Source organism: Arachis hypogaea, chromosome 9 (assembly GCF_003086295.3).
Source record: "Arachis hypogaea cultivar Tifrunner chromosome 9, arahy.Tifrunner.gnm2.J5K5, whole genome shotgun sequence".
Classification (NCBI taxonomy): domain Eukaryota; kingdom Viridiplantae; phylum Streptophyta; class Magnoliopsida; order Fabales; family Fabaceae; genus Arachis; species Arachis hypogaea.
In genome coordinates this window covers 84,265,499-84,272,679 of record NC_092044.1, presented here as the reverse complement: position 1 = coordinate 84,272,679, position 7,181 = coordinate 84,265,499, and the positions used below count along the sequence as shown (strand labels likewise).

The 7,181-nt window shown below is 39.6% G+C and overlaps 1 non-coding gene across 1 annotated transcript; it reads left to right on the top strand.

Annotated features, from left to right (window-relative positions):
• Positions 1 to 4,645: 4,645 nt before the first annotated feature.
• LOC112713914 (small nucleolar RNA R71) lies at positions 4,646 to 4,753 on the top strand. Its single transcript, XR_003158873.1, has one exon. It is a non-coding gene; the product is annotated as a small nucleolar RNA R71 (small nucleolar RNA).
• Positions 4,754 to 7,181: the final 2,428 nt, after the last annotated feature.

Here is a 7,181-nt window from a genome sequence, read left to right as displayed (position 1 = left end):
AACTAATAAAAATATAATAAAAACTAACTAAAACATACTAAAAACATACTAAAAATAATGCCAAAAAGCGTATAAATTATCCGCTCATCTCAACACCAAACTTAAATTGTTGCTTGTCCCCAAGCAACTGAAAATCAAATAAGATAAAAAGAAGAGAATATGCAATGAATTCCAAAAACATCTATGAATATCAGTATTAATTAGATGAGCGGGGCTTTTAGCTTTTTGCCTCTGAACAGTTTTGGCATCTCACTTTATCCTTTGAAATTCAGAATGATGGGCTTCTATAGGAACTCAGAATCCAGATAGTGTTATTGATTCTCCTAGTTAAGTATGATGATTCTTGAACATAGCTACTTTATGAGTCTTGGCCGTGGCCCAAAGCACTCTGTCTTCCAGTATTACCACCGGATACATACATGCCACAGACACATAACTGGGTGAACCTTTTCAGATTGTGACTCAGCTTTGCTAGAGTCCCCAATTAGAGGTGTCCAGGGTTCTTAAGCACACTCTTTTTGCCTTGGATCATGACTTTATTATATTTTTTTGTATTCACTGCTTTTTCTTGCTTCAAGAATCATTTTTATGATTTTTCAGATCCTCAATAACATGTCTCCTTTTTCATCATTCTTTCAGGAGCCAACATTCATGAACCACAAATTCAAAAGACATATGCACTGTTTAAGTATACATTCAGAAAACAAAAGTATTGCCACCACATCAAAATAATTAAACTGTTATAAAATTCAAAATTCATGCAATTCTTTTCTTTTTCAATTAAGAACATTTTTCATTTAAGAGAGGTGATGGATTCATAGCACATTCATAACTTTAAGGCATAGACACTAAGACACTAATGATCACAAGACACAAACATAGATAAACATAAGCACTAAAATTCGAAAAACAGAAAAATAAAGAACAAGGAAATTAAAGAACGGGTCCACCTTAGTGATGGCAGCTTGTTCTTCCTCTTGAAGATCCTATGGAGTGCTTGAGCTCCTCAATGTCTCTTCCTTGTCTTTGTTGCTCCTCTCTCATGATTCTTTGATCTTCTCTAATTTCATGGAGTAGGATGGAATGTTCTTGATGCTCCACCCTTAGTTGTCCCATGTTGGAACTTAATTCTCCTAGGGAGGTGTTTAGTTGCTCCCAATAGTTTTGTGGAGGAAAGTGCATCCTTTGAGGCATCTCAGGGATTTGATGATGAGAGGGGTCTCTTGTTTGCTCCATCCTCTTCTTAGTGATGGGCTTGTCCTCATCAATGGGGATGTCTCCCTCTATATCAACTCCAACTGAATAACAGAGGTGACAAATGAGATGAGGAAAGGCTAACCTTGCCAAGGTAGAGGACTTGTCCGCCACCTTATAAAGTTCTTGGGATATCACCTCGTGAACTTCTATTTCTTCTCCAATCATGATGCTATGAATCATGATAGCCCGGTCTATAGTAACTTCGGACCGGTTGCTAGTGGGAATGATTGAGCATTGGATGAACTCCAACCATCCCCTAGCCACGGGCTTGAGGTCATGCCTTCTCAATTGAACCGGCTTTCCTCTTGAATCTCTCTTCCATTGGGCGCCCTCTTTACAAATGACTGTGAGGACTTGGTCCAACCTTTGATCAAAGTTGACCCTTCTAGTGTAAGGATGTTCATCTCCTTGCATCATGGGCAAGTTGAATGCCAACCTTACATTTTCCGGACTAAAATCCAAGTATTTCCCCCGAACCATAGTAAGCCAATTCTTTGGGTCCGGGTTCACACTTTGATCATGGTTCTTGGTGATCCATGCATTGGCATAGAACTCTTGAACCATTAAGATTCTGACTTGTTGAATGGGGTTGGTAAGAACTTCCCAACCTCTCCTTCGGATCTCATGTCGGATCTCCGGATATTCACTCTTTTTGAGTTTGAAAGGGACCTCGGGGATCACCTTCTTCAAGGACACAACTTCATAGAAGTGGTCTTGATTCACCCTTGAGATGAATCTCTCCATCTCCCATGACTCGGAGGTGAAAGCTTTTGCCTTCCCTTTCCTCTTTCTAGAGGTTTCTCCAGCCTTGGATGCCATAAATGGTTATGGAAAAACAAAAAGCAATGCTTTTACCACACCAAACTTAAAAGGTTTGCTCGTCCTCGAGCAAAAAAAGAAAGAAGAGAGTAGAAGAAGAAGAAATGAAGGAGAAGGAAATGGCTTTGTGGTTCGGCCAAAGGGGGGAGAAGTAGTGTTTAGGTGGTGTGAAAATGAAGGAGTGAAGATGGGTTTATATAGGAGTGGGGAGAGGGTTAGGTTTCGGTTATGGGAGGGTGGGTTTGGGAGGGAAAGTGTTTTGAATTTGAATGGTGAGGTAGGTGGGGTTTTATGAAGGATGGATGTGAGTGGTGAAGAGAAAGATGGGAATTGATAGGTGAAGGGTTTTTGGGGAAGAGGTGTTGAGGTGATGGTGAATGGGTGAAGAAGAGAGAGAGAGTGGTGGGGTAGGTAGGGATTCTGTGGGGTCCACAGATCCTGAGGTGTCAAGGAAAAGTCATCCCTGCACCAAGTGGCGAGCAAAATTGCTCTTTGTGCCAATTCTGGCGTTAAACGCCGGGCTGGTGCCCCTTTCTGGCGTTTAACGCCAACTTCTTGCCCTTTTCTGGCGTTTAACGCCAGTCTGGTGCCCCTTTCTGGCGTTAAACGCCCAGAATGGTGCCAGACTGGGCGTTAAACGCCCATCTGTTAGCCTTACTGGCGTTTAAACGCCAGCAGGATCTTCCTCCAGGGTGTGCTGTTTTTCTTTCTATTTTTCATTCTGTTTTTGCTTTTTTAATTGATTTTGTGACTTCTCATGATCATCAACCTACAGAAAACATAAAATATCAAAGGAAAAATAGATAAAATATAGCATTGGGTTACCTCCCAACAAGCGCTTCTTTAATGTCAGTAGCTTGACAGAGGGCTCTCATGAAGCCTCACAGATGCTCAGAGCAATGTTGGAACCTCCCAACACCAAACTTAAAGTTTGAATGTGGGGGTTCAACACCAAACTTAGAAGTTGGTTGTGGCCTCCCAACACCAAACTTAGAGTTTGACTGTGGGGGCTCTGTTTGGCTCTGTTTTGAGAGAAGCTCTTCATGCTTCCTCTCCATGGTGACAGAGGGATATCCTTGAGCCTTAAAAACCAAGGATTCTTCATTCACTTGAATGATCAATTCTCCTCTATCAACATCAATCACAGCCTTTGCTGTGGCTAGGAAGGGTCTGCCAAGGATGATGGATTCATCCATGCATTTCCTAGTCTCTAGGACTATGAAATCAGCAGGGATGTAATGGTCTTCAACTTTTACCAGAACATCCTCTACAAGTCCATAAGCTTGTTTTCTTGAGTTGTCTGCCATCTCTAGTGAGATTTTTGCAGCTTGCACCTCAAAGATTCCTAGCTTCTCCATTACAGAGAGAGGCATGAGGTTTACACTTGACCCTAGGTCACACAAGGCCTTCTTGAAGGTCATGGTGCCTATGGTGCAAGGTATTGAAAACTTCCCAGGATCCTGTCTCTTTTGAGGCAGTTTCTGCCTAGACAAGTCATCCAGTTCTTTGGTGAGCAAAGGGAGTTCATCCTCCCAAGTCTCATTTCCAAATAACTTGTCATTTAGCTTCATGATAGCTCCAAGGTATTTAGCAACTTGCTCTTCAGTGACATACTCATCCTCTTCAGAGGAAGAATACTCATCAGAGCTCATGAATGGCAGAAGTAAGTCCAATGGAATCTCTATGGTCTTATTTTGAGTCTCAGATTCCCATAGTTCCTCATTGGGGAACTCATTGGAGGCCAATGGACGTCCATTGAGGTCTTCCTCAGTGGCGTTCACTGCCTCTTCCTCCTCTCCAAATTCGGCCATATTGATGGCTTTGCACTCTCCTTTTGGATTTTCTTCTGTATTGCTTGGAAGAGTACTAGGAGGGAGTTCAGTAATTTTCTTGCTCAGCTGACCCACTTGTGCCTCCAAATTTCTAATGGAGGACCTTGTTTCAGTCATGAAACTTTGAGTGGTTTTGATTAGATCAGAGACCATGTTGCTAAGGCAGAGTAGTTCTGCTTAGAATTCTCTGTCTGTTGCTGAGAAGATGATGGAAAAGGCTTGCTATTGCTAAACCTGTTTCTTCCACCATTATTATTGTTGAAACCTTGTTGAGGTCTCTGTTGATCCTTCCATGAGAGATTTGGATGATTTTTCCATGAAGGATTATAGGTGTTTCCATAGGGTTCTCCCATGTAATTCACCTCTTCCATTAAAGGGTTCTCAGGATCATAAGCTTCTTCTTCAGATGAAGCTTCCTTAGTACTGCCTGGTGCATTTTGCATTCCAGACAAACTTTGAGAAATCAAATTGACTTGCTGAGTCAATATCTTGTTCTGAGCCAATATGGCATTCAGAGTGTCAATCTCAAGAACTCCTTTCTTCTGATTTGTCCCATTGTTCACAGGATTTCTTTCAGAAGTGTACATGAATTGGTTATTTGCAACCATTTCAATTAGTTCTTGAGCTTCTGTAGGCGTCTTCTTCAGATGAAGAGATCCTCCAGCAGAGCTATCCAAAGATATCTTGGACAGTTCAGACAGACCATCATAGAAAATACCTATGATGCTCCATTCAGAAAGCATATCAGAGGGACACTTTCTGATTAATTGTTTGTATCTCTCCCAAGCTTCATAGAGGGATTCTCCTTCCTTCTGTCTGAAGGTTTGGACTTCCACTCTAAGCTTACTCAATTTTTGAGGTGGAAAGAACTTTGCCAAGAAGGCATTGACTAGCTTTTCCCAAGAGTTCAGGCTTTCTTTAGGTTGTGAGTCCAACCATGTCCTAGCTCTGTCTCTTACAGCAAAAGGGAATAGCATAAGTCTGTAGACCTCAGGGTCAACCCCGTTAGTCTTGACAGTGTCACAGATTTGCAAGAACTCAGCTAAGAACTGATGAGGATCTTCCAATGAAAGTCCATGGAACTTGCAATTCTATTGCATTAGAGAAACTAATTGAGGCTTAAGCTCAAAGTTGTTTGCTCCAATGGCAGGGATAGAGATGCTTCTCCCATAGAAGTCGGGAGTAGGTGCAGTAAAGTCACCCAGCACCTTCCTTGCATTGTTGGCATTGTTGTTGTTTTCGGCTGCCATGGGTTCTTCTTCTTTGAAGATTTCTGTTAGGTCCTCTACAGAGAATTGTGCCTTAGCTTCTCTTAGCTTTCGCTTCAAGGTCCTTTCAGGTTCAGGGTCAGCCTCAACAAGAATGCTTTTGTCTTTGCTTCTGCTCATATGAAAGAGAAGAGAACAAGAAAATATGGAATCCTCTATGTCACAGTATAGAGATTCCTTGAGGTGTCAGAGGAAAAGAAAAATAGAAGGCAGAAGTAGAAAATTCGAACTTATCAAGAAAGATGGAGTTCGAATTGTTCATTAAGGAATAGTGTTAGTCCATAAATAGAAGGATGTGAGAAGAGGGGAAGAAATTTTCGAAAATTAAGTAAAAGATTTTGAAAACATTTTGAAAAACTTTAATTGATTTTCGAAAACCATGATTGAGAAAGAATTAAAGTGATTTTTGAAAAAGATTTTGAAATTAGAAATCAAAAAGATTTGATTGAAAACTATTTTGAAAAAGATGTGGTTAAGAAGATATGATTGGTTTTTAAAAAGATGTGATTGAGAAGATATGATTTGAAAAACATTTTAAAAAAGATTTGATTTTAAAAATTAATAACTTGGCTAACAAGAAAAGATATGATTCAAACATTAAATCTTTCTCAACAGAAAAGGCAACATACTTGAAATGTTGAATCAAATCCTTAATTGATAGCAAGTATTTTTGAAAATAGAAAGAAATTGATTTTGAAAAAGATTTGATTTTGAAAAGATTTTGAAAACTAAAAAAAAAAATTTGATTTGAAAACAAAATCTTCCCTCTTGTGCCATCCTGGCGTTAAACGCCCAGAATGGTGCACATTCTGGCGTTTAACGCCCAAGCTACTACCCTTTTGGGCGTTAAACGCCCAGCCAGGTACCCTGGCTGGCGTTTAAACGCCAGTCTGTCCTTCTTCACTGGGCGTTTTGAACGCCCAGCTTTTTCTGTGTAATTCCTCTGCAGTGTGTTCTGAATCTTCAAATTCTCTGTATTATTGACTTGAAAAGACACAAATATTAAAAACATTTTTGGATTTTTAATAAAGAGGAATAATCAAAATGCAACTAAAATCAAATAACAATGCATGCAAGACACCAAACTTAACAGTTTGTATACTACTGACACTAACAAAATGAGAATGCATATGAGACACACAAAACACTCAAGTCAAGAGAATTTAAAAATCAGAGCAATGAAACCATCAAGAACAACTTGAAGATTAATGAAGACACATGCATGAATGTAGAAAGAATAGAAACATGCAATTGACACCAAACTTAACATGAAACACTAGACTCAAACAAGAAATATTTTTGGTTTTTATGATTTTGTAAATTTTTTTTTTTTGTGTTTTTCGAAAATTAAGTGGAAAAGAAAATAAAGATATCAAAATTCTTAATGAGAATTCCAGGAATCATGCAATGTTAGTCTAAAGCTTCAGTCTAAAGGAATTAGACATGGCTAGCCAAGCTTCAGCAGAACGTTGCATTCAAGAGCTAAATTGATGAAGATCAATCAGCCTTGGTGATGATAAGAACATCACCTTGAAACACTAGAATTCATTCTTAAGAACTCTGAAAAAAATACCTAATCTAAGCAACAAGATGAACCGTCAGTTGTCCAAACTCAACAATCCCCGGCAACGGCGCCAAAAACTTGGTGGACGAAATTGTGATCATCAATGGCGCCATCAACATGGTACGCTCAATTGCAATCTCAACTCTTTATCACAAATTCGCACAACTAACCAGCAAGTGTACTGGGTCGTCCAAGTAATAAACCTTACGCGAGTAAGGGTCGATCCCACAGAGATTGTTGGTATGAAGCAAGCTATAGTCACCTTGTAAATCTTAGTCAGGCAAACTCAAATGGTTATGAATGATGAATAAAACATAAAGATAAAGATAGAGATACTTATGTAATTCATTGGTGGGAATTTCAGATAAGCGTATGAAGATGCTTGTCCCTTCCGTCTCTCTGCTTTCCTACTGTCTTCATCCAATCCTTCTTACTCCTTTC